General features: G+C 38.3%; 2 pseudogenes; both read right to left on the reverse strand.

The window, feature by feature from the left end:
* Window positions 1-1,274: 1,274 nt before the first annotated feature.
* On the reverse strand, window positions 1,275-2,069 carry LOC101600245 (annotated as a pseudogene).
* An 877-nt stretch (window positions 2,070-2,946) lies between these two features.
* Window positions 2,947-3,336, reverse strand: LOC123462072 (annotated as a pseudogene).
* Between the last annotated feature and the right edge of the window lie 7,788 nt (window positions 3,337-11,124).

The following is an 11,124-nucleotide window of genomic DNA, read 5'->3' on the forward strand; positions in this document are numbered from 1 at the left end:
TCTTCAAACAAAATACCATCTCCATGTCATTCACTCTTCTAAATCTTTGGAATAAGCTTTGGAATACACTATGGCTGCCCTACTTGCCCATCTTAACACCTGCCAGGTTGTGCATCTCCTTCAGTCATTCTGAACACAATCAGGCCTTGGGTCTGTTGTGCTATACTTGTAAAACAGAGGAAAAAAAAACAACCATCCATTTCCTATAATTATTATAAGTATGACCATGGATGCATATTTAAAGACATTCATTGAGCAAATCCCATGGTTTTGTTCACATTCTATCACTCCATTCTGGTCTCTGGTCACTATTCTTCTCTTGATTTGCTGAAGAAAAGGTAATCTTTGGCTATTGCTTTGTGTTTATTTTTTCTTTTTCTTTTTCTTTTTTTTTTTCTGTTTGGAGATAATGAAACTTTATTTTAAAAACACACCACTAGGAAAATAGACCACAGCTTTGACACAGCAAATCCACTGGCTGAATCTCCATTTCAAGTAAGAAGTTGGTTAATACAAAAAAAAAAAAAAAAAAAAAGAAAGAAAGAAAGAAAAGACAGCATGTGCTCATTTAAAAGATAAGGTGCCATGCTGGGGGCAGGAACACTGCATGGTGCAATGACCCCAGGCAAAAATGTCACTTGGCAGAGGGATTTGTGTGCCTCCTTTTGGCTCTGTAGCAGTCTCAGCTTTTCTTAGCTCAAGGTGTGTACTGTTTTGGCCTTCTGGCTGTCAGAGGATTACCTCCACAAGGCTGTTAATTCAGGGGGACTCCATAATGCTGGGGGTTCAGGACTTTATGAAATACAGATTTATTTTTCCAAGTGTAATACTTCCCAATTTGCCAACAGTTCTTTTTTTTTTTTTTTGAAGAAGGCAAGAATGACAAGCTTTTATTTATTCAAATGTTCATTTCCAAGTGCAAGAAGATACAAATTAATATTGTTAAAAAAATCAATATCTACTAAGCAACTGTCACCTTTAAGGAAAATCACTAACAGCAAGGGACATCCAGAGCTGATTTTCTGCTCACTTTCTTCACTGGACAGTCTGGACACAGTGGACAGCAGGTCACTATTGTTGAAGCGATGGGCTATCAAGAGTCAGAGGCGCACTGGACTCGTTGAGGCACTTAGATAAGGAAACGGCAGAAGTGCACTCCTCGGCTAGACAACATTGGTTTGGAAGCCATCCTCCACACTGAGGCCCAGTAGCCTTAGGTCATTATCTGCCCTCTCTTCCTCACCACAATGGACATGGTTAAGCTACTTCTGGGTCTCACTCTCCCTTCTCTCCTTCAGCTTTCTTACAAAGGCAACAGTTCTGAGCTTTCAAGAAATGGGATCTTACATATGCGTGGAGGTTGAGTGGCATAAAACAGCAATTTTGAATTTTTTTTCCTTCTTGGGGCACTGATTCGATTTCAGGTCTGATTTTCTCTCCATCCATCCATCGCCTCTACCACCACACAGACATAAGGGCACCAGGCAGCTCTAGCCTTTGATCTGTAGCGGGATTCTCCAGCAGAAGATAATTTTTCGCTGGTCATCTAGAAGTTTCCACTCCACCAACAGCTTTATAGAAGGGTTATATGCTCTTGACCGGCAGCTTGTTCAGATAGCTGTAGGTCTTGTCTTTCTTGATGGGGCAGCTGATGCCACTCTTACAACCATCAGACTCAGGGATGTGAAAGGGGATTTCAGCACCCATCAGGATGCCATATACCTCTGCTGTGCTGCTGTGAGATTCGGTATTGCTGGTGAAAGTGACATTGACACTGTAGGACTGTCCTTTGTACAGTTCACAGGGCTGTGAGGGGTAGGGGCTCACATTCACCTCCTTCACAACTCCAACTGCAGAACTGCAGTCCTTGAACTGCAAGGGTTTGGCCCAGGCCCCAGCGACGACGAGAGCCAGCAGTGGGACTGTGGAAGACAGGACACGTGTGGTGGACTAGGACTCCCAAGATCTGGCCCAGCAGTTCTTATTTTACTGTTTATTCCTGGAATCTGGTATCTTTGATGTGTGTATCTCACAACTAAACCCCTTTTCTCTTCAGAGGAAAACGTCATTGCAACATTGTTCCATCACTCTATTGCAGAAAGTCTCCAGTCCCTATAAGCTAGTGAAGAAAGCTGTTTTCCACCCTCAGTGTGACATTACCATGCTTTTTCAAGGGTTTCCAGATTGAAAGATGCCATGGAAGAACTGACCAGAAAAAGATAAACACAAGGAATCTTTCAATATACTTACTCAAATTGTCCTCCTTCTCAACTCCACACCATGTCCTTGTATATAAGACAAAGCAACAATGAAATTAAGATCTAGAGACTGGCCCCCTTTTTTTCTTTGAGGTATAGTTTCACTGTAGCTCAGGCTGACTCTGAATTTGCTATGTAGTCTCAGAGTGGCCTTGAACTAATTGCAATCCTTCTACCTCTGACTCCTGAGTGCTGGAATTAAAGGCATGTGCCACCATACTTGGCTCCTTTTCCCTAAGTTTTGTTTAATAGCTTATACAAAATGGTGTGGTGATACTTTTGGTAAACAGGTTGGCAACAGACACACTCCTCCTCCAATTTCTCTAGATCATAGGCCAATTGGAGGAAATTGCCAGCCTGTGGGTGTCTGTGCAGTCATAGAATCTGGGATCATGGTCTCTGGGTTGGAATGAGGGTAGTTTCTACTGTCAGAGCAAGCACTTGCCACATGAAATTTAGGGTCTAAACATGCATGTGTGCAATCTCTGACCCAACATTTAGCACCAGTTTTTCCCGTTTCACTTCCTAGAATCAAAACATAAGGAAACCAGTGTTCAAAGACCAATGAGCTGCTTCATTTGTTGCCATTGTGGGTTTCCCTACTCATAATCTTGGCTTAAAAGACAACATTTTCATTCTTTTAAAACAGATTCCTGCCCTCAGTTCCAATGGTTGTTGGCAAAACTGTTTATTTCCCAATGGATGAGAGAGACTCCTTCATCTTCTTGGTCACCCACACACTTGGTCACACAGCTGTCCAGATGCCATTATACCTGTAGCACCTTGTTCTTGCATCCATGGCATCTCTGGCTTTGCTATTGCAGTGCATGGTGCATCAGGCCAGCTGGTCCTGTAACTTTTCCGGTTCACTGGTCATCAAGGCCTGGGTCTGAGCCAGAGGCGCATGGCAATGCTTAATGCACTGGTGCACCTGCTGCATGGATGCCTGGTTATCTACACAACAGCCAGCACTGCACCAGAACACAAGGCCCTGCATCTTCTGGGTGTCCTCTCACTCCATGTTCTTCACCATGGCATGCACTGCTTCCTGCACGTGGAGCTGCTACAACTCCACCATGGCAGCCCTGAGGACCTCCTTTGCCTTGTCTTTCTTAAGGTAAAAAAAAAAAAATAAATCCTATGTACTGAAGATACCTTGACTTTGTCTTGTTTCAGCTCCACCCTAGAACACCAAGAATAACAAAAAGGCATCTTTCAGGGGTCATCAATGGTAGCATACACACTTAATTTCAGAATTTGAATAGATAAGGTAGGAGGTCTAGAATTTGAGACTAGCCTAGGATACACAGTGAGATGTTATATGAAAAACAAATAGACAAACAAGAAAATAAAATAAAAAAGTTTCTCCTAGAGTGAGTTTCAGCAGAGCCTAGGGTAAGTCACAACTGAATATGGCTGGAGCTCATGAGGACTAGAGAGTCTTGTTTTCCCACTGCAGTCATAAGCATATGTTTAGATATTAAAATAATCAGAATGTGTTATACACATCCTCAATAAAACATAAATGGTTGTGTATCTTTCTCACATGAATTTATAAAGCTCAATTTTAATACTTAATGGTCCTAACAGCCATCTAAATCTCAAAAGGTAAAGAGCTTTACCATATTAAAGACCCAAAGACTGAAATAACTATTACTGATATATTCTAGAAGTTATCTTCCTTCTCCTACATCATATGTAGACAGTACAAACACACATATACTATTTCCTCCTTCATAGTTCCATGAGGGTCACTGTATGTTTGAGGCCATCCTAAGACTGCATAGTGAATTTCAGGTCAGCATGTATTCAAGCAAGTCCCTACCTCAAAACAACAACAAAAAGGTATAAGGAATATCAACACTCTAATAATGCTGCATTCATAAAACAAAAACCTTTAAAGCTTTATAGTCTGCTTTCTTTTCAATTTCCAGTATAAAGTTTTAAATATAGAGGTAGTATATTAGGTAATGATATTCATTTCTTAGCCAGTCTATCTAATGACTTCTGGAACAAGAGTATGTCAATTTGTGTGGTCATTGAGAGATTGAGAGGGTGCTGTCCATAGCAGTGTGCATGCTAGGCTATTCTTTACCATACTTGCTACAGCCCCTGGAATGCCTCTATGAAAACATATTCACTAGAGTATTGGCAGATTCCTCAATAAAAACTCATTTTAGCAGAGATTGTGCCAGAGAAGTCCTTCAGTTAAGTGTAAGAAAACACTGGAACTATTTTTCAATCATAATCATGTGAGTATGTTAGAGGCTTTCACATGCAGTTGTAGATAGCTTCAAACTGTTGCTGGGATGAACATGTAAACCAGAAAGTTTGGGGAAGGAAGGAATTTTTTTTTCAAGCTTATAGATCCAGGGGAAGTCCCATCTTTGGTGGAAGAAGCGGTTTCTATACATCCAATCAAAGAGAAACAACCAAATAGCCAGGAAAAAAAAAATGCAGTCAGCACAAACTGGCAGCAAACAGGACCCCAGAGCTCATATTACTCTCTTACACTTTTGGGCTGGAATTCAAATCCCCCTCCAGACACAATGACAGTTTAGAGCTGGACTCAGGGATACATCCCTAGTGACACCTCCTCCATTCAGGTGGTTACAAGTTGGATACAGGTTATAAGCTGAATAAAACTCCTGAGTCTATGAGGCACATAAATTGCCATTTTAAATCATCACACATGCATATGCATGTGAGCATGCATGTATGTATATTGTGGCCTGCTGGCAATGGGCGAGACATCTCTGTTACTTTTCTATTGTGTATGACACTATAGATTCGAGGAAAAAATATTTTTCTGAGATAGAGAAGAGAGCTGCAGAGTGGAGAGTTTAGGGAAATGGATGTGGCAGAATAGTGAAATAAAATCAAATCACCATAAGTGATCAGGAATGGCAAAGATGTGGCTGAACTGAAGCTCACATATTGAATGGTCACAGTTCTGTTCATTTTGTGTGAAAACATTATGTTCCTTTTGCTTGGAATCATGTTGTGGCTGCTATAATTAGTCCAAGTCCAGCTTTTGAGGGACACTGTTGGCAGGCAGGTTAAAAAAAAAGAATCTGATTCAGGCAAGTTTTTTTTGTTTGTTTGTTTGTTTGTTTGTTTTTTCTGCTACTGAAGCAATTTGAAAAGTCTTGTCCCTTGCTGTACCTAAACTGGACTTAAAATATGTGAACTTGGCATTTAAACTTTGAATGTGCCTCACATGCAGTACAGAAAGCTCTCCTGGGTAATTTGAGGAAATATATGTATTAAAATGAAGATATTAAAAATTGAAAATTGCTTTTGAGCAACTATAGTAGGAAAGCCAATATATTGCAATTTCCTTACTATTTTAATTTGGAATTTTTGCATCAGAGTTAAATAGTCATGCCTTACAGCTTTCGTGAAGGAGTAAATTGTATCTTCTGTGGATACTTTATTTTTGTGTTTGTCTGCTTGCTCTTTTCACAATCTGTGCTTAATTTCTATTCTTTTTACAAAAGGGTAAAAACATCTTAACTTAAAAAAATCTAGTGCTTTAAAAAACATGCCTATAAAGTTATCATCGTTCTGACTTTCAGATGAAATCAACTTTTAATTTTAGGTTTTTATGAAATTACCTTTGTATGTAAAATTTCAAAGATAAGTGGGTCAACTTAAGAGTGGGTACTTAATTTCAAATTTATTTTGACCCCTCTTTGCTGAAACAGTAAGAAAGACGAAAGTAAGACATCAGAGGTAGTAGTGTAGGTGTTCTGGAGCATAACCTGACCTTTGGGAGTAGAGTAGAAAGGAGAGCTTGGAAGAGAGAGGAGAGGTTGAAAACAAGCAAAGGCAGAAGATGGAGCTCCCAGCCTTTTCTCTGCTATTAGTGACATAAATGGGGGTCACATGGTCTCCAGGATCTTCTCTTTGATGCAGGTTTCTCTCCTAACAGAGAGTACTGCCACTTCCAGAAAATGACAAGGTCTAATATAATAACTAATTCAAATGTTTGCCCATCTCAGCAAGGTTACAATTAGTCTAAGCCAAAGTCATTTCTTTTCAAAGAGGCTCACATCTTCCCAAGCATAGGGAAGTTGAGCCAGCAGCTCACCTCATTCTTGGAAACCTTGGGACCACATATCAAAACCTGTCTCATATCCCTTAAGTTCATTGGCATAAAATGGCTCTTCTTAAAGGGTCACATATACTTTCTAGCAGCTAGATGCTGAATTCAGAACAGATTTGTATGATCTTCATTTTCCATGATTCCAGTCCTGTTTATATACTCCCACTCATGACTAAACTGACCCCATTCTTTGAAACTTCATACCTATCCTCTAAGCAATTTCTTAAAACCTCCTAGTAGTTGGTACCTACAAATTGTCTTGTCAAGCCTCTGATTTACTTTGCAGCCTGATTTACTTTGACTACAGTTCTGACATGATGCTTCTGGGTAGGGAAGCTGGAGCACTAGGTTCTGTGTTTCTTCACTTAATTATCCCTTTCCCTCCTCGTTAATTTAGTTACTTAGGTCTCCTCCTTGACTCTAACTTTACCAGGAACTAATCTACTTCTGAACTCTTGAATTCAGTATCCAAGTCACAACTATTTTGCCTCCTGTTACTTTTGGTCTATTTCCATATGATTCTTTTTTTTTAATTATTTATTGATTTATTTGAGAACGACAGACACAGAGAGAAAGACAGATAGAGGGAGAGAGAGAATGGGCGCGCCAGGGCTTCCAGCCTCTGCAAACGAACTCCAGACGCGTGCTCCCCCTTGTGCATCTGGCTAACGTGGGACCTGGGGAACTGAGCCTTGAACCCGGGTCCTTAGGCTTCTCAGGCAAGCGCTTAACCGCTAAGCCATTTCTCCAGCCCTCCATATGATTCTTTAATTACTTCCAAATGGGGCTTAAGACAAGAGAAATGGATTTGCTTTTCCAATCCTGAGGCCACATATCTTTCTAACCATAGCTTTATACTTCCTATAGTCCCTAAGATGATATATCATTTTATCTTGTAGTTCCCTCAACAATTAAACCTTCATTATTAGGGAAATGAATACACAAAATAGCAGTGTAACGTGTTTGCTTGATTCTGAGGTGTAGAAGGATGACAGTGTTTCCTGAGGTCAGGGGAGTGTGAATTTTTGTTGACAAGGATGACCATTGGGATAAAAAGGGAAGTATAACATATCTCTTCTCCAGAAGACTTCCTAATAAAATTCAGACAACTCTGAGGCAGGACTCAGTATTTGGCTCACTTGGAGTTTATTTTCATTAATGAAGAAAATATATTTTAGTCTAACTATTGTATAACAAGCTTATTTCTGCTAAGTTGGAATATATTGATTTAAATCCTTCAGTTCACCTTCATGGTATTCCATTAATACCTAAGTGATAAAACTAAGGGAGATCACACAATTTCACACCCTTCTTCCTTCTATCACTTAATTAGCTCAACAGATATTATCAAGTAAAACATTCTTGCTATTGTGCTGGACTTTCTCTAAAGATACAAATCATCTGACAACTTCCCCTTTTGTCCTGTTTCCTATTTCAGCGCTCACAAACTGAAAGAAGTAACAAATGAAACTGTTATTCTGGTTATTGGTCTCACTACTAAGAAAGGTTTACTTAGTGGGGAGAACTGTAGGATAAAATGATATTTCATTTTAGGGACTACAAAGCCATGGTAGGAATTGTCAGTTGGATGTCTTCAGGATTTGTAAAACAAATCTCAAATAGGACAGATAAACCTTAAGAAACACTAGGAAAGGATGAGTTGAAAAGTACTGAAAATGAAATTGTAGTTCTGATGGTAAAATTGTTAAAGTTTCTGATAAATATGAGAACAAGTAATATCACATGCATGGTTCATGAGAACCATGGAGAAATGTGAGTAGCTATGAGAACATATCCAAAGATGAATATACAAAAATGAACCCTCCTTAAAGAAGATAACCTATGGGACTAGAAAGATAGATGGCTCCTTAGTTAAAGGCACTTTAACTAACTTTAAAGTATGCATGTGTCTGGAATTTATTTGCAGGGACAAGAGGCCAGAGTGCTCCCATTCCTCCTGTCTCTATCTCCTTCTCTCTTTGCAAATAAATAAAAAAAAAAATATTTTTAAAAGAAAAGAACCCTTGAGAAAATTTCTACTATGCTAAAAAATAATAAGGGCAAAGAAAAGACCTACTTTGTTGTTGTTGTTGTTTCCAGAATTAGGGTTTCACTCTAGCTCAGGCTGACCTGGAAATCACCATGTAGTCTAGTCTCAGGGTGGCCTCGAACTCATAGTAATCCTCCTACCTCTGCCTTCTAATGCTGGGATTAAAGGTGTGCCCCACCACACCTGGCTAAAACCTACTATTTGCAAGGGGGAAATATCAACCTAAAAATAATGTAAAAACAATAAACCTGGTTTAACAAGTTTGACTTTTTATTCTCTGTTGAGAAACATGAGCTTCAAAATGAAGAGAATGGAGTCATGTGATATGGAAGACCTGTAAGAAGAGTGGATCTGAGATGGGCAGTCATACAGCAGCTCTAATGAGTCAATATCTGGTCCAGGAAGAATGAAATTGCAAAATTTATAAAGAAATTTTGAATGAGATGTTTGTGAGAATTTTGGGCATAAGAAGTTGCAATAATACTCAGAACTAGTAAATCAAGTTGTATTTTGTAGAGCATCAAAGATGTTATAGAAATCAGAGATTACTGATAGCTTAGAGAAGTCTTGATAAAATTCCTTAAATATTAAGAAAAATAATTCTTAATAACTGGACAGAGAAGTACTAGTCACATGATCAGGATCTGAGAGGAAGTCTATGAATGCTTGAATAGTATTTTTACCACTCAGAGTGATTTCAGGGATTTTGTTCATCAGTCAGTAATTCTGTACATATAGAGAATTTTGTCTTATGTCCTGTGCTTGGGTTTTTGTTAGAATATTTGCTGGTCAGTTGTTTGGGTTCATATAACTTCTTGATATTAATCCGAATGAACTGCGCACAGTGCTCTCCCCTGTTCTGTGGGGTGGTTCTTCACTCTTTGTGCTGAACCTGTTGAGTGTCATATTATCCCATTTGTCAATTTGTGCTTTTGTTGCAAGGAAACAAACATTTGAGCAAGAAATCTTTGCTCTCTTTTCTGAAATATTTCCACTATTTCATTTGAGTCCTATATTTAACTCTTACATTTAAGTCTGTGTTCATTTTGAGTTGGTACTAAAAGATATTTTGTTTTACTTTAAAAGAAGATAAATTTATCCTTCTGCATGTGGATACTTAGCTTTCCCACTATTATTTATTGAAGAAAATTTCCCTTCCCTTAATTAAATTCCTGAGGCCTATGCTAAAAATCAATTGGATAAAGATACCTTGATTACTTTTGAGTTCTCTATCCTGTTCTTCCTATCTAGGTATCTGTTTTTATTAAGGTACTGTGCTGTTTTGGTTACTAAGCTTTATGTTTCTAAGTCAGGTATTACAATGCCTCAGCTTTGTATATTTGCTTACACTGCTTTAGTTATTCAGAATATTTTGTGGTTCTGTACAAATTTTGAGACAACTATTTCTACTTCTGTGAAAAATGTCATTAATATTTTGATAAGAATGCATTAAAGTAGTAGATTTCTTTAGTAATATAAATATTTTAATAATATTAATTCTTTCCAATCCAATTCATGAATATGTCTTTTTTGTTTTCTCCAATGTCATTCAGTAGTGTTTTATAATTTTCATTGTATAGCTAAATAATTTAGCAGAAAAGTCGTCTTCAAAGAGCAAAACTTGTTGAATGAACTGTTGATGTCAGTCTGTTTCAGTTGGCTGATTGTTGTTTCGTATAAGAGGAGTTAGCTTCATCTATCCTCTTGTCGCAAAATTTAGTAAGTGACTGAATTGTTGAGACAAAGGAATTCTCCCAAGCTAATTAATTACTTATAACTCAAAATCTAGTATGTGGACCAGCACTGTCCTTTTTCTTCGAGTTGTGAGAACTGCAGAACCTCAGACTTCATCTCAGAATTATGTGTATTCTCATTGCAGTTTGGAAGAGTTTGGAAGTACTGTTCTGGCTGACACTCCTTATGTTGTTTGAGAGAAATGTGAAGCTTAGTACTTGGCCAGCATTCATAGATCTGACCAGATACAATCTATAAATCCACAAGAGGAGAGGATCTCTCCTTCATGGTGGTTTGCTTATCTCCTTTCTTGCTTGTTAATCCCATTTTTCAAATTCATTAGATCTAGAATCATCTACAAGACAAATCTCTGAGCATGTCTATAAGATTTCAAGGTTTCAAGATTGGATAAAATGAGGTGGAAAGACCCCAGTTAATCCAGTACTGCTAGAGGCATCACTATTCTAAGGGCTGAGAACCCATTGAATAAAATGGAGAAAAGATAGCTGAAGATCAACATTCATCTCTCTCTTGGCTTGAAGACAGAGTGTAACCAGCTATTTGACTACTGTTACTATGTCTTCTCTGTCATTGTAGATGGTACTTCAAGTTGTGTGTCAAAGTAAAGCTTTCCCTCTTTAAGTTAGTTTTGCGAGGTATTTTGTCATAGCATTGAGAAAATTAACTAATACAAAAATTGATACTGAGAAGTAGGATGGTAACTGTGATAAATAATGCCATGTAGTTCATTGGACTTTGGGACTGGTTTGTGGGGGATGTGGGAACTTTAAGCTAACAAAGCCCTAGATTGATATAAGCAGAGCTTATTTAGTATGCTTGTGGACAATGGAGTCTCTGGGTGTTTACATATTATTCAAAGAGTTGGGAAAATGCACACAAAAATAAAGCAGCAAAGAAGTTTATTAGATCAGAATGCACTGTCATGAAAGGCTCTGTGTGAGAAAGTACTCAAG

The sequence above is a fragment of the Jaculus jaculus genome, chromosome 7 (assembly GCF_020740685.1).
Source record: "Jaculus jaculus isolate mJacJac1 chromosome 7, mJacJac1.mat.Y.cur, whole genome shotgun sequence".
NCBI classification, from domain to species: Eukaryota; Metazoa; Chordata; class Mammalia; order Rodentia; family Dipodidae; genus Jaculus; species Jaculus jaculus.